Source organism: Schistocerca serialis, chromosome 3, assembly GCF_023864345.2.
Source record: "Schistocerca serialis cubense isolate TAMUIC-IGC-003099 chromosome 3, iqSchSeri2.2, whole genome shotgun sequence".
NCBI classification, from domain to species: domain Eukaryota; kingdom Metazoa; phylum Arthropoda; class Insecta; order Orthoptera; family Acrididae; genus Schistocerca; species Schistocerca serialis.
The window spans coordinates 1,056,355,632-1,056,372,226 of record NC_064640.1 but is presented as its reverse complement, the minus strand read 5'-3'; the positions used below and the strand labels follow the sequence as shown (position 1 = coordinate 1,056,372,226).

At 46.2% G+C, this 16,595-nt stretch overlaps 1 non-coding gene across 1 annotated transcript; it reads left to right on the top strand.

Annotated features, from left to right (window-relative positions):
- Positions 1 to 460: 460 nt before the first annotated feature.
- Trnas-uga (transfer RNA serine (anticodon UGA)) lies at positions 461 to 535 on the top strand. The gene has a single exon. It is a non-coding gene; the product is annotated as a tRNA-Ser (tRNA).
- Positions 536 to 16,595: the final 16,060 nt, after the last annotated feature.

Below are 16,595 nucleotides of genomic sequence, written 5' to 3'. Positions count from 1 at the left end.
GCACGTTCTGTCTGTTCCGCACTGTTGCCGAAATGCTGAATCGGTTGTTCTCGGTTTCCCAGTCGCATAGTCTGATGAAATGCGCTCGTAGATTGTTTGTACTTTTGGTCTCCAACGTTGACATTCAGTTACAACATCGTTACGAAGCCGGTAGCAGTTGCGGCCCAGTTAGCCGTCTCTGTCGGTTCATAACAAAATATTATCCGTACACTACTTACTATTCCACTGTGCAACATACCGCAAAACGGTTAAATCTTTCTTAAAGGTCTAAAAGGGAGCTACATTGAACTTACACAGAAAAAGTGGGGACTAATAGGACTTGTTGCTACAAAACATGATTTTTAAATAGAATTTCTGATCCAATACTACGAAAAAATTCGCAAAAGAGCTTCTGTAAAGTTTGGAAGGCAGGAGACGAGGTACTGGCAGAAGTAAAGCTGTGAGGACGGGGCGAGAGTCGTGCTTGGGTAGCTCAGTTGGTAGAGCACTTGCCCGTGAAAGGCAAAGGTCCCGAGTTCGAGTCTCGGTCCGGCACACAGTTTTAATCTGCCAGGAAGTATCATACGGAGCTGCTGATTCATGATAACGCACGTCCCCACATCGAAAATGTCGTAATGTACAAGTCACGCCAAGGTAAGTGGGAGCCACTTGAACACCCGGCCTGTAGTACTGCTCTCATCCCGATGGATTATCACGCCAGCGCTCTCTTAAAATAAGACCTTTACAAATCAGCTGTACCTGTCGGAGGATGTGTATCAGGTAGTTACGGACTTCGTCAACCAGCAGACTTGTTGTTTTAGCTAACGGTTATCTCCGGTCTGATGCGTCGGTGGGATGATTTCCTGAATGCCCACGGCGATTTTTCCTCATCGGCATACCGATTCTAGACTGTACGGCATTTGTGGCAAATGAGCTACTAATTAGTAGCTCACTTGCCACAAAGAACTAGAATGGCCCTCTCAAAAATATAATAACCGTTTCTATGTTAATATGGGAGTCCATTACACTTTCAATTGAAGGAGTCCAAAAACGCTAAAATCAGTCTTACAAAACCCAATAATGCGGACGCTTGTCATCATCACCAATATTATTTCCAGGGCAGGCTCACAACAATGAGAAAATCGCGCGACGTGACTCTGCCGTTGGTTAGCACCTGTCTGCTTTGAGAGCTCAAGTCATCCGGGCGTGTGTCGGAGTTCTTCGAGAGGAATACAGTGATTACAGAGTTTGCTGTCGTTCTTAGCACTTAGAAGTTAAATAAGGTTTTGAAAGAAGGTTAACTGTTGAAGAGAAGCAGACTTGTGACGAAAAACAATGGAGGTAAGCGACCAATCCATATTCAGCCATCATAACAAGTCCACGCTGAAATGTGATACTGTAGGCAACAATTTCAAAAGCTGCTACTACTGAATGCTGTGTGTGCTAATGAGAGTAAGTGAATCCGAGCATTGTCGAAACCACTTCCAAAATTTATACGCGTATTTCCTTAGTATTTTAGCTTGGGAATCTCCTGTGAATCGTGCATCACTCAGCTTCGACACGTATGCTCCGCAAACCGCTTTACGGTGTGTGGCACAGAGTGTTTCAGCACTTCTGCCTTCCTTTTTGTATTCGCACGTGGAACAGGGAAGGTCTCCTGTAAACAAACCATCGTAACGAATCCAGTTGTTCTGATTTCCCAGTATTTAGCATTTTGTGAGAATATGTTGCCCATCGTTCTTCGACATGTATGCTCTTGAAATTTCTGCAGTACCTTCTTCGTGATGTACAACATCTTGCGGCGTCTGCGACTAGAGTACGTATTTTGAGCATACCGTAACGTTCTCGCGACAACTCGAGAATCCTTCGACGAAACGTACCGACCTTAGTTGAATCTTCTCACTCACTTATATTACTCAAACCAGACAAAGGCTCCAGAGTGATAAGCAATTCTTAAAAATCTGTCGAACAAAATTTTTGTAAGCCACTTCTCTCGTGAATGAATTACAGTAATACTGGCCTGCAATTATGTGCATGCAGCCGACGACCCCTCTTGAATACGGTAATGCCTTGCACTTCTTTTCCAATCGCTTGATACGAGTAATCTGTGTAGAATGTCGCACTGTCTCATGCATCAACAACGTGCTTCCTCTGATGAACGATTTCTGTTGATTTCGTATTTCGTGGTCGCTTGTTTCAAAACTAGCTCTTCGGAATTTGTGCGATGATTCAAAGGAGCAATAATTGTTAAGCTTCGTGGCGTAATATTTTGGGACAGTCAAATACAGCAATTCGACCTTTATTGTATTCTATTTTTGGGCCAGTAGGGCAAACGCAGCAACTAATTAGAAAACTTCGATCCTTTAACCGGACTTGCGATGAACACACACACATTCAGTGGATCTACACTTAACGATGCTCTCAGCATGAGCCTCATGAGACTGACAAAACGAGCAGCGGATACCTCTCCGCTAAACCACGTGAAACTAGCGTAGATGCAGCAATCGAGAGTGCGCGCTGCTAAATTTTAACTCCAGTTCAGGTGTGTGCATGTTCCTACAAGCAGTAAATATACGGTCGAAGGAAACAGGTCTGTTAAACGGCTCATCTGCAACCCTCCGACCCTTCGCTATCTTAGATTAATTCTTCGGGATATATGCTAAGCAAAACAGATCGCCTTATATCCGTTGTCAATCGAATTAAATTTTTTAGAGAATCAAGAGAGATCGATTTCGATTTGTTTTGCGTTCGTAGCGTGAATGTAAAACTGCAGAAGTAAAACAAGCATCCCAATTAAATTACGTGTTTTGTCTCTACGTACGAACCTATTTGTCTGATTACCATTAAGTCCGTAATGCTCAGTACGCATGAAGGTGAAAGTGAATTAAAATATGTGGTTAGATACATCTGAAAAGAATTTTAGGAATAAATAGTTAGAAAATAATCCCAGATACGGAATTATTTTCGCTATTGCCTCTCATTATCGCAAGTTACTGTTCCACTACTTAGAACCATTCATTATGTGGTACGGAAATGAAGTGTTTCGTAGGACAGCGTTCATACTGAATGTCATTATCATCTTAGCATTAACTTTACCATTGAAGTTTATCTTAACGTTTTATTGAAGTTTACATGTTCAGTAAAGTATGTATTACATAAGTTTTCTTTAGCATTTGAAGGTAAAGACACTGCACCGTGCATGTCGCCATGGGATGCACGTATTAATCTTCCTCCATTCCGCAGGATTTTGCATCTAAGTACGAGATATAAGATGACAATTTATATTTTAACAACTTGTTTGCATGTTTCTGAAACTACTATCTTCAGTATTCTTATTCGGATACAACGATATATCAATGTGGTGTCACCGCCAGACACCACACTCGCTACGTGGTAGCCTTTAAATCGGCCGCGGTCCGGTAGTATACGTCGGACCCGCGTGTCGCCACTATCAGTGATTGCAGACCAAGCGCCGTCACACGGCAGGTCTAGAGAAACTTCCTAGCACTCGCCCCAGTTGTACAGCCGACTTTGCTAGCGATGGTTCACTGATAAAATACGCTCTCATTTGCCGAGACGATAGTTAGCATAGCCTTGAGCTACGTCATTTGCTACGACCTAGCAAGGCACCATTATCAATTGCTATTTATCTTATGATGCATGTACCGTCAGAGCGATGTTCACCAATTATGGATTAAAGTTAAGTATTCCAGCAGCTACGTACTTTTCTTGATAGTATAATTACTTTACCTGTTCCAGACTTCACGCCAGCCTGCGTGAGCTAAACGCGCGCCTTTCGGCTTCCTCCAAACCCCGTGGATTGGCTCCTGCCAATCCACAACAGACAATGTTCCTCAGTCAGATGCAGTCGCTTGCCCTATTTCAAAGGAAACTTCTCGGCCTGCAAGATCCGGGCACTCACAAAGGGTTGGATCATTGGTAGCTGGGAGGTCCAATGTCAGGCGCGTTATGGAGACCCTTAGGGATATGGCTGCCAAGGAAGGGAAGAAAGCCCGTGTGCATACCCGGTGGGGCCAATCCTGATGTGGAACGGGTCCTTCCGGCTGCCATGAAGAGCACAGGGTGGAGCCAACTGCAGGTAGCTAATAGAAAGTACTGATGTTCTAATCGTTATAGGTACTTAAAATTATGCTTGGGCGACATTTTTTGCGAAGAACCTAACGGTGTTCAGAAAGGATAGGGTAAATACAGGTGGCAGTCGCTTGTTTGTTGCTGTTAGAAGCAGTTTATCTTGTACCGAAATGGAGGTAGATAGTTCCTGTGAGTTAGTATGGGTACATGTCATTCTCGACAACCGGATAAAATAATAACTGGATCGTTTTACTGACCTCCCAGCTGAAATAATACACTTGCTGAAAGGTTGAAACAAAACTTCAGTCTAATTTCAAACACGTACCCGACTCATACTGTTATAGTTGGTGGTGACTTTAACTTGCCCTCGATGTGTTGGTGAAAATACGTGTTTAAATCCGAAGGTATCCATGAAACATCATGCGAAATTGTGCTAAACGCATTCTCTGAAAATTATTTCAAGTAATTAGTTGACCAACCTACTAGAATCCTAAATGATTGTAAAAACACTGTTGATCTCTTAGGAGCCAATTATCCTGAGCGAGTAACGAGCATCAAAACAGATACAGCAATCAGTGAACACAGGGTTGTTGTAGCGAGCCTAAGGACCTTAACTCCAAAAGCCACTAAAAATACTTCTATTCAAAAAACCAGATAAAAATTCGCTTCACTGTTTCCTGAGAGACAATTTCCATTCCTCCTTAATTAACTATGTAACCTGATATAGCTTGAATTCAAACAAATAGTATCGACAGCAATTGAAAGATTTATACCAAACAAATTAAAAAACGACTACACAAACCAGATCGTAACACCGCTGCAGAAAAAACGAAAAAGCATGCCAAACTTAAACGGACGCATAACACCCAAAATGGCCGATCTTTTACAAAAGCTCGAAATTTAGTGCGGATATCAACATGAAATGCTTTTATTACTTACCATAAAGGACCTTTGCCTCGAAACCTGGTAGAAAATCCAAAGAGATTTTGCTCGTATGTTATATATGTAGCGAGAAGGCACAATCTGCGCTTTCTTGCGCGATAACAAAGGAAATAATATCGATGACAGTACTAGCAATGCAGATTTGCTAAACAAAGCTCTCCGAAATTCCTTCAACAAAGAAGACGTATCAAATATTTCATAATTTGAATCAAGAACAGCTGCCAACAACAAGAATAATTTTGCATTAAATGCCCTCGGAGTAGTGAAGCAACTCAAATCATTTAATAAAAGCAAGTTTTACGGTCCGGAATGTAAGTGAATTAAGTTCCTATGAGAGTACGCTGATGCAATAGCTTCACAATTAACAATATAAACAACAGCTCGCTCGTCGAAAGATCCGTACACAAGGACAGGAAAATTTCACAGGTCACACTAATACTCTAGAACGGCAATAGGAGTAATCCACTAAATTACAGAACCCTAGCATTAACGTCGATATGCAGTCGGATTTTGGAACATATATTGTGATCAAACTTTTACCTCGAAGATTTAAAACACATCGTTCTTATGAAACAGAAGTAGCTGTATACTCAAAGATGTGTTGAGTGGAATCTACAAAGGATTTCGTATTGATTCCGTTTTTCTAGATTTCCATAATGTAACTGGGTGATGTCTTTTGATGCTAGTCAATTGTCAGGATGAGCATTACTGCAAAGGGCATTTGATTCCAAAACATTATGTCAGGATGAAAAACACTAAATAAATTACTTTTCCTCTCTTAACAACACGTGGGCATGGTGGGTTCTTCCTTGGCTCGGGTATGAGGTAGAATGAAACAGCATTTTACATAAGATAACTTTTATTGAAGATTTGTACAATGGTTTCCTTACTGGATTGTTCTGGCTGGGAGAGTGGCAGCTGTGTCGTTTGCGAAGCCTCTTCTGTGTGAGCGGCGGCGTCTGATTATGCCTGGCGGTGTGTATCTCGTGTCGCTGTTTCGCCCAGTTGACTGGGACACGCATCGTGAGGTGGCCCGTTTAATTATTGAGAACGAAGTCATGAATTGGATGGTGATACCTCGGATGTGGCGTCCCAGTGTTTCTCTTCTCTATGCAGCCGCGTGTGTCAGAGTTGTGCGAGGGCCAGCGTCCTGGACTCGAACAACAGACTCCAGCTTGCCAGTCTTCGGCTGTCAGATCTTCATCACCAGCTCACAGGTGACTGCTGATGTGAGGCCGTCTCCTTCCCGTCCTCACGAGTCACCCGGGTACGTAAAAATCAGTCTTCAAATACCTTCTGACTTCTGTCTTCTGGCGGCGAGGCTGCTGCTTGCTATTCCATTACAGCGGCGGGCTTGGTGCTTCTGTGTACGATGTAGTCTATTCCTGCATGACGGTCTTCAGCACCGACTGAACTGTACTGGAACTGAACTCGAACCGAAACTGAACTGCAAACTACTACTGTCTGGCCCACTGCGTCTCGCGTATTTATTCACTTCAGTTCACTAGAGGTGAATGACTTCACGGTCATTGCCTCTTCTTGAAAAGCTTCTCGAAGAATCTTCTTAACGTCGGTCATTGGCTCTTGGAATGTAGGCGAGGGCCTTTGCTCACATGTGACAATTGAGAAACACGTGAGCCGGTCGGGTGCTGAATCTACAGCTTCCGCTTATGTGGGGAGGGCGATGGCTTCTCCTGAACGTGTCGACTTCACGGTCATTGCCTCTGCTGCACTGCGCGCTATTTGCCAGTGTGTAACTCTTCTAAACTAAACTAAGTTTTTCATTTATTTTCTAATTTCTACTTCACTTCACATTGATTTCACTAATTTATTTACCTATCTTAAGTACCACTCAACAAGAAGGCTTTTGTCACCGTACTTCACAAGTGGCTTGTAATCAAATAGCGTGCTTGCTTGATATGGCCTCACTTATGCAAGTGGATACGTGTTTTTCTGTCAGAGAAGTCACAGTTCGTAGTAGACCGAGCGAGACTGTGCAGTGGTTAGCACACTGGACTCACATTCGGGAGGACGGCAGTTCAAACTCGCGTTCGGCCATCCATATTTAGATTTTCTGTTATTTCCCTCAATCGTTTCAGGCAAATCCCGGGATGATTCCTTTGAAAGGGCATGGATGATTTCGTTCCCCATCCATCCCTATATAGGGGGCAGAGTTTCACGGACATGATGCGGGATTTGGGATGGGCATCATTAAATCACAAGCGTTTCTCGTTGCGGCGGGACCTTATCACGACATTTCAGTCACCAGTTTGCCCCTCCGAGTGAAAAAAATATTTTGTTGACGCTGGCATACATCGGGAGAAAAGATCATGTTTATAAAATAAGGAAAATTAGAGTTCGTACGGAAAGGTATATTTGTTTGATTTTTCTGCGCATTGCTCCAGAGTGGAATAACAGGGGATTATTGTAAAGGTGGTTCGATGAAGCCTCTCCAAGGGATTTAAGTGTGATTTGCAGAGTATCCATGAAGATGTAGATGTATACAACGAAAGTTTGAAAGTGAGGGTCCTAATTTAGACCCTCACCCTCAAACGTTCCAAGACGTTATCCCTACAGCAGCAGGTCAGCTCAGAAATCATAAGACGCTGGAGCACCTATCTTTAACGACTTCATTGGTCCTGGTTTTATTACCTGGTAAGCGCTTTCAGATGCTCCGACACTGTTCTAAGGAGTTCCGGCCTCGGTTTTTACAGACTGTGGGTGGCACATCCTGCAGTATGAGCATACTGAATGAGTATCCTTGCATTCTGAATATCTCTTCTTGCTCGACAAGATGTGGGTACTTCTCCCTCTATGTCATAATTAGAACGCTGGATAAGTTTTGACAAGAGAAGGTGAAAAAGCTATGTTCTCTCTGTTTCCGGCCTAGACACCGAGAAGAGCACGTGGTTCCAGTGTTTGCTAAAACTAACATAACGTCAGTTCTAGACTGGTCAACCGAATTAACCATCGATCGAGCTCAGCATTGGTCAGGGAGAGAGTACGTGACATGTGTGACCGAAGTGATGTGACATCCAGAGTGTGGCTGTCTCTACACTATTTTATACCAAACCTTCTAATCAGACAAGTCTTGGACCGATTTGATGGCATCTTTTGGTCACTAGCGGAGTACACAAGGAGGAAATCAGCGTCCTGTCAACTAGCCAACTTTGAACGTCTTAATAACAAGGCGCAGTCGAACGAGGACGCTCACACGGTCGTCAACCTGCGTGAGAAGGGATTCGACGCAACCACATTGAAAGTGCTCAGTAAGGGTCTTAATTTCTCAGTTACCCCCATAAATGTTCCTGCGGCGTCCTTCGTTAGTGTAATGGAGCAGGTGGCCCTGAAATTTACTGCCAATGATGCTGAAGAAGTGCGAGAGGAGATTCGCAGAGCACTCACGAAACATCTCTGGAGATGGGTTGTTTTCCCTTAAACAATTCAGGGAAGTGTCAGTGTCGTCGTAACTGCCGTCTGCTTCACGTCTGCCGTGCAGCGAGCTACCTTGATTTAAGTATTAACTGTATTTTTCTTACTTGTCACTTCTTCTTCTTCTGTCTGATTTTGATTTTAGGAAGCTTTAATTTTCGAGTGCTAGTAATAGTGTTCCATAGATTTCGTGTTTGTTTGAATACAGTCAGAGAGAGTCTCTTTAGTCAGCCACAGTGCCAGTAGTGCTAGTGTTTGTTTTCAATACAGTCCAGAGACAGGTAGTGCTATTTTCATTGTTTTCTACAAGAAGTGGCTAGCAACCACAGTTTAGTCAACAATCAGCCGCCTTTAGTGAATTAGCAGACTAGTTAAAAATTGATTAACTCTCTACAGTAAACTGATTTCTTAGGATGGATAGGATATGTGACTGCTGTGAACGGACGCAGGAGGAGCTGGCCACTGTTCGCGAACAGCTGAACGTATTGATGGCCGCGGTCAGCCGTCTTCAGGCTGCTGCCTCGGAGTGTAGCGGCAGTGGGGAGTCTGGTGCGTCGCATGGTACACCCCAGGTTTTACATGCTTCACCCACTGTCCCTGCTGTCGAGACATCTTCGCGTTTACTGGGCGCGGTTGGGCCACCCTCTCCCCAAGGGGAGTGGCGGGTTCAGCGGCGTTTGCGGCGCACGAGGCGGAGTGTAAATGTGGAGGCTGGCCGTGTGGCATTGCCCGCTCTGCCTGTGAGTGGACATGTGGCTGCTCCTTCAGCAAGGTCCGAGCAGGCACACGGGGGGAGGGGTTTATTAGTTATTGGGAGCTCCAACGTTAGGCGGGTGATGGCGCCCCTTAGGAAAATAGCGGAAAGGTCGGGGAAGATGGACAGTGTTCACTCTGTCTGCTTGCCGGGGGGGTCTCATCCGAGATGTGGAGGAGGCCTTGCCGGCGGCGATAGAGAGCACTGGGTGCACCCGACTGCAAATTGTTGCTCATGTCGGCACCAATGACTCCTGCCGTCTGGGTTCAGAGGTCATCCTCAGTTCGTACAGGCGGTTGGCGGAACTGGTGAAGGCAGAAAGCCTCGCTCGCGGGGTGGAATCAGAGCTAACTATTTGTAGTATCGTTCCCAGAACCGATCGCGGTCCTCTGGTTTGGAGCCGAGTGGAAGGCTTAAACCAGAGGCTCAGACGATTCTGCGGAGATCTGGGGTGCTAATTTCTCGACCTCCGCTATCGGGTGGAGAAATGTAGGGTCCCCCTGGATACGTCAGGCGTGCACTACGCGCCGAAAGCGGCTGCAAGGGTAGCGGAGTACGTGTGGAGTGCACATGTGGGTTTTTAAGGTTAGATAATTCCCTCCCTAGACCCGAAAAGACGCCTCCTGAGACGCGGCAAGGTAGGAATAGGCAAAATGCAACAGGGAATAACAATATTAATGTGCTAATAGTAAACTGCAGGAGCGTCTATAGAAATGTCTCAGAACTGCTCTCATTAATAAACGGTCACAACGCCCATATAGTACTAGGGACAGAAAGTTGGCTGAAACCAGACGTAAACAGTAATGAAATCCTAAACTTAGATTGGAATGTATACCGCAGAGACAGGCTGGACAGTAAAGGGGGAGGCGTGTTTATAGCGATAAGAAGTGCAATAGTATCGAAGGAAACTGACGGAGATCCGAAATGTGAAATAATTTGGGTGAACGTCACGGTTCAAGCGGGCTCAGACATGGTAATTGGATGTCTCTATAGGCCTCCTGGCTCAGCAGGTGTTGTGGCTGAGCACCTGAAGGATAATTTGCAAAATATTTCGAGTAGATTTCCCCACCATGTTATAGTTCTGGGTGGAGATTTTATTTGCCGGATATAGACTGGGAGACTCAAACGTTCATGACGGGTGGCAGGGACAAAGAATCCAGTAAATTTTTTTAAAGTGCTTTATCTGAAAACTACCTTGAGCAGTTAAACAGAGAACCGACTCATGGCGATAACGTATTAGACCTTCTGGTGACAAACAGACCGAACTATTTGAAACAGTTGACGCAGAACAGGGAATCAGCGATCATAAAGCGGTAACTGCATCGATGATTTCAGCCGTATATAGAAATATTAAAAAAGGTAGGAAGATTTTTCTGTTTATCAAATGGGACAAAAAGCAGATTACAGAGTACCTGACGGCTCAACTCATAAATTTTGTTTCAAGTACAGATAGTGTTGAGGATCAGTGGACAAAGTGCAAAACCATCGTACAATACGCGTTAGATGAGTATGTGCCAAGGAATATTGTATGAGATGGGAAAGAGCCACCGTGGCACAACAACCGAGTTAGGAAACTGCTGCGGAAGCAAAGGAAACTCCACAGCAAACATAAACATAGCCAAAGCCTTGCAGACAAACAAAAACTACGCGAAGCGAAACGTAGTGTGAGGAGGGCTATGCGAGAGGCGTTCAATGAATTCGATAGTAAAGTTCTGTGTACTGACTTGGCAGAAAATCCAAAGAAATTTTGGTCTTATGTCGAAGCGGTATGTGGATCAAAACAAAATGTCCAGACACTCAGTGACCAAAATGGTACTGAAACAGAAGATGACAGACTAAAGGCCGAAATACTAAATGTCTTTTTCCAAAGCTGTTTCACAGAGGAAGACTGCACTTTAGTTCCTTCTCTAGATTGTCGCACAGATGACAAAACGGTAGATATCGAAATAGACGACAGAGGGATAGAGAAACATTTAAAATCGCTCAAAAGAGGAAAGGCCGCGGGACCTGATGGGATACCAGTTCGATTTTACACAGAGTACGCGAAGGAACTGGCCCCCTTCTTGCAGCGGTGTACCGTAAGTCTCTAGAAGAGCGTAGCGTTCCAGAGGATTGGAAGAGGGCACAGGTCATACCCGTTTTCAAGAAGGGACGTCGAACAGATGTGCAGAACTATAGACCTATATCTCTAACGTCGATCAGTTGTAGAATTTTGGAACACGTATTATGTTCGAGTATAATGACCTTTATGGAGACTAGAAATCTACTCTGTAGGAATCAGCATGGGTTTCGAAAAAGACGATCGTGTGAAACCCAGCTCGCGCTATTCGTCCACGAGACTCAGAGGGCCATAGACACGGGTTCACAGGTAGATGCCGTGTTTCTTGACTTCCGCAAGGCATTCGATACAGTTCCCTACAGTCGTTTAATGAACAAAGTAATAGCATATGGACTATCAGATCAATTTTGTGATTGGATTGAAGAGTTCCTAGATGACAGAACGCAGCAGGTCATTCTCAATGGAGAGAAGTCTCCCGAAGTAAGAGTGATTTCAGGTGTGCCGCAGGGGAGTGTCATAGGACCGTTGCTATTCACAGTATAAATAAATGACCTTGTGGATGGCATCGGAAGTTCACTGAGGCTTTTTGCAGATGATGCTGAGGTGTATCGAGAGGTTGTAACAATGGAAAATTGTACTGAAATGCAGGAGGATCTACAGCGAATTGACGCATGGTGCAGGGAATGGCAATTGAATCTCAATGTAGACAAGCGTAATGTGCTGCAAATACATAGAAAGATAGTTCCCTAATCATTTAACTACAAAATAGCATGTCAGCAACTGGAAGCAGTTAATTTCATAAATTATCTGGGAGTACGCATTAGGAGCGATTTAAAATGGAATGATCATATAAAGTTGATCGTCGGTAAAGCAGATGCCAGACTGAGATTCATTGGAAGAATCCTAAGGAAATGCAATCCGAAAACAAAGGAAGTAGGGATTACAGTACGCTTGTTCGCTCACTGCTTGAATACTGCTCAGCAGTGTGGGATCCGTACCAGATTGGGTTGATGGAAGAGATAGAGAAGATCCAACGGAGAGCAGCGCGCTTCGTTTAGTAATCGCGAAAGCGTTACTGAGATAAAATCCAGTGGAAGACTCTGCAGGAGAGACGCTCAGTAGCTCGGTACGGGATTTTGTTAAAGTTTAGAGAACATACCTTCACCGAAGATTCAAGCAGTATACTGCTCCCTCCTACGTATATCTCGCGAAGAGACCATGAGGATAGAGTCAGAGAGGTTAGAGCCCACACAGAAGCATACCGACAATCCTTCTTTCCACGAACAATACGAGACTGGAATAGAAGGGAGAACCGATAGAGGTACTCAGGGTACCCTCCGCCATACACCGTCAGGTGGCTTGCGGAGTATGGATGTAGATGTAGATGTAGATTTAGATGTAGAAGATGATAGAGTTGCGGTGATACCAGCAGATGAAGGGAAATGCTACCGTCGTCCTACAGAAGGCAGATTATGACAGTGAGGTGGGACAACTTTTGGACGACCCGGTATAAAGACCAGTGGACAGCGACTTCACAAGACAAGGTGTATAAGAAGATCTGGGCTCTTCTAAAGGAAATCGGCCTTCCAGAAAAGATCGCTAAGCAACTAAGAGCAAAAGCGCCAGTGACGCCAAGACTATATGGTCTGCCTAAGGTTTAAAAAACGCGTTCCTCTACGTCCAGTAGTCAGCAACACGGGCGCAGCCACCTACCTCACTGCTCAACACCTCCAGAGGAAGCTCTCCCCATATGTGGGAAAGTGTGCCCGTCACATTCGTAACTCAGAGGATTTCCTATAACGGCTGAGGCAGTTACAGGTCAAGGTATCTGACATCACGGTCAGTTTCGACATGTTGCCCCTGTTCACCCGCGTAGCACTGAATGATTCACTTGATCTGATAGGGAAACGTTCAACGGTTCTCTGCTACACTTATTGAGACACATATTTACCTCGACTTACCTCCTATATGGGGCTCAATTGTACGTGCAAATGAAAGGGGTGGTAATGGGTAGCCTTCTCTCACCGATGATGGCCAATCTCCTTATGGAGAGATTTGAAGATGAGGCACTTACATCGGCCCCAGATCAACTGCAATGCTTTTTTAGGTACATGGAAGACGCCTTTGTTATATGGCATCACGGGAGGGAAAATCTCCACGCCACCCTAACATTAAATTTATCATGGTACTGGGGATGGATGGGCTATCCCAATCCTAGGTGTACTAGTCAAGAGGAAGGCAGATGATATCTTCAATCACAGTACGTAGGCCTACCCCAAACACACTCCGACTTGTAACTGCACGCCAGCGGTTACCACTATCCGACATAGAAAAATAGTTTACTCAGAACTGGTTGAACAGACACGAATAATTTGGCGACGGAGACAGAACACTTGTAATCTGTGTTCTAGATATGTTCAAAAGGCACCGCGGTCTGTTTATCCATCAGAGGTTCGTTAAGAGGTAAAAGATGAAATGAAGAAAGTTGGATATTTGCCATATGTCGGGACGATATCTGCAAAAATCAGTAGAATTCTCCTCGAACATAACATCAAGAGCATGTTCCATCCACCCACCAAGCTTAAGCCTCTACCAGGGAGTGTGAAGGTTTACGTGGATCTGCAGAAACCAGGCGTTTACCACATACATTTTGAATGTGGGACGGAATATATCGGCCAGACGACTAGTACCGTTGCCATAGGTGCAAAGAACATCACAGGCACACTATACTGACACAGGCAACCAAGACAGTGATTGTCGTGCACTGTTTAAAATTCAATCGTTCTGTGAACTATAACGATGCCAAGATTCTAACACATACTTCGAGATATTGGGGCAGCATTAGAAAAGAATCTATTGAGGTTAAGGTCACGGAGAGTATTATTAACCGCGACACCAGTTTCCAGTTGAGTTCTGCCTCGAATTCGGGACTCGGTCTCATGAAGTCTCAGGACCCCATGGGACAGAAATATGAAGACGGAATTAGAGAAAACTGTTCGGTGCATGTAGCATAGGACGCACACGGAATGGTACCTCAGACAACAGATCAATACCTGAGGACGCTCTACCGGGTCTCGAGCGACAGTTTGAGCAACAACGGCCTGAAAACAGCACTGCAGCCGCCCCTGGTGGGCACGGACCTCGCGCGGAACGCCTGACACGGCACGCAACGGTTACAGAACGTCCTACCAAGATCACAGCTGACAACAACCTGAAGATAAAATGTCTAGCACGACTTGGACGTCGTTCAGAACTGCAACGACGAGATTGACAACGGGTATTGAGCACTGCGTTCGGAACTGCCGCGGCCAGAGGAGAGCACTACAGCCGCTGCGATTGGTCGGTGCATGACGCGGGGCGGGCCGCAGACGGAGCGCCTAGCACAACACAGTCATAAATACCGGACATTCGTTGAGTGGCAGTCAAGGGTTGAGCTTGCTCCTCTTACTCGCACACTGTCAGTCATAGGCCCCCGCTTGTACGGGTGACACACTAGGGGTATCTACGGCTTTGCTTTTATTAAAGCATCGGCGGGAACCCAGTCAAGGTCTGCAGCAAGGACTTACGGCAGGCAGGATACTTTTGGCGACGCCCGACAGCAAAATTGTCGTGTTTTCCTCTTCCAACTGCGGGATGTCGAGCTCCAGTGGTGCTTTGGGGTGGAAGCGGTCAACCGCTGTCGACAAAAAGCGCGTCTTGTCGTTGCCGCGGGCCGCGTCGTCGGCCGTCTCGAGCGCCCCAGCTGCCGCAGAGCCAGGCTCTGCCCCCCCCCCCCCCCCCCCAAGGTTAGGGAAAATGTGGGACAGGACCTGGGAGCCGGCCGCGGAACCGCAGAGAAGGTTTCCGCCGCCGCCGATCAGACCTCCGCGTCCACAAATACAGTAGGGCCAGCAATGCAGCCGGGATACCTAACGGTGTCAACGAAGGCTGTAACTGGCACCCCCCTGGCAGCAGCGCCACTTTCCGCCCCGGACATGGCAAGAAACACACCAAAAAACGCAGTCATACACAGTACACCGACAACGAAATACATTGTCAGTACTTGCGATCCTGCCCCTCCTAACCTCGTCCTAACTCCGCTCCTGCTTGCCAACGCCACCGGCACACTCCCCGAGTACATTGCATCCATGAAGAGTGGCAAGCAGATGACCCGTCTGCCGACAAAAATCCTCCCCAAACCCACTCCCTCGTCTCAGTCTTCCACCCGCTCCAAATACCTTAAATCCCCCCCACTCAAGTCCACCACATCCAACCAGCGGCGTGTAAGAAAGGACAGGAAGGAGAAGCACTCCAAGGGGAAGAAGAAATCGACCACCCCCACCCCAACCACTTCCACACCCTCTGAGGAGCCAGCGCACCCGACAGCACCTGTCGTCGCACTGGGAGGGGACCAGGAAACTCTGGCACTGTAAGGGAACCGCGTAACCGGGCAGGATTCGGACGGTTTCGTGCTGGCGAAGAAAACGTTTCGCCAGCCGAAGCTTCCGCCAGCCCGGGGAGTGGAACCCACCCCGAACAGATTTCAAGCGGTTGCTGATGAGCCAGAGACAACAGAAACCACAACACAAACACAGAACCAAGTCGCCCACCACCTCCCCCCGATTGTCGCAGAGTTTGCCCAAAGCTGTGAGGAGCTCTTCGAGCTGTTGAAGGCAGAAATCGGGGGAGGCAGTTTCCAGGCAAAACCTGCTGGTGGAGACAAGATCAAAATCACACTACACACACTTGAAAACTACACCACAGTCAAAACACTTTTTAAAAACAAAAACATACCACACTACACGTTCCCCACAACAAAAACAAGGAATAGAAACATTGTGATAAGAGACCTCCCGAGACGAGTGTCCCCCCAGGCAATCAAAACAGACTTGACTGCCCAGGGGTACGTCGTCAAGGCGGTCCAGCAGATGGGCAACATCAACAGCAAGTGGCCACTATATCAGGTCACACTCCCAGACATCCCCCAGAACAAAAGGGAGATAAAGATGGTACTGGCTGTGCCTGTCACCACTGAACCGCTGCGCCGTAAGAACAAGATGGTGCAGTGCTTCAGGTGTCAGGGCCTTAACCACATCGCCGCCTACTGCACCATGCCAGTAAGGTGCAGGAAGTGCGCCGAGGCCCACGACAAAAGAACATGCACACTTATACACACGGACCCACAAATAAGGTGCGTGCTGTGTGGCAAAAACCACACGGTGGGTTACCAAGGTTGTGACGTCCACAAACGACACACACAACAGGCAAAGGGCGCCAAGGCCGCCCCCCCCCCCCCACACACAAACAAAACACCATAAACCCACCAAGACACACAAGAAAACAAACCATGGCAACACA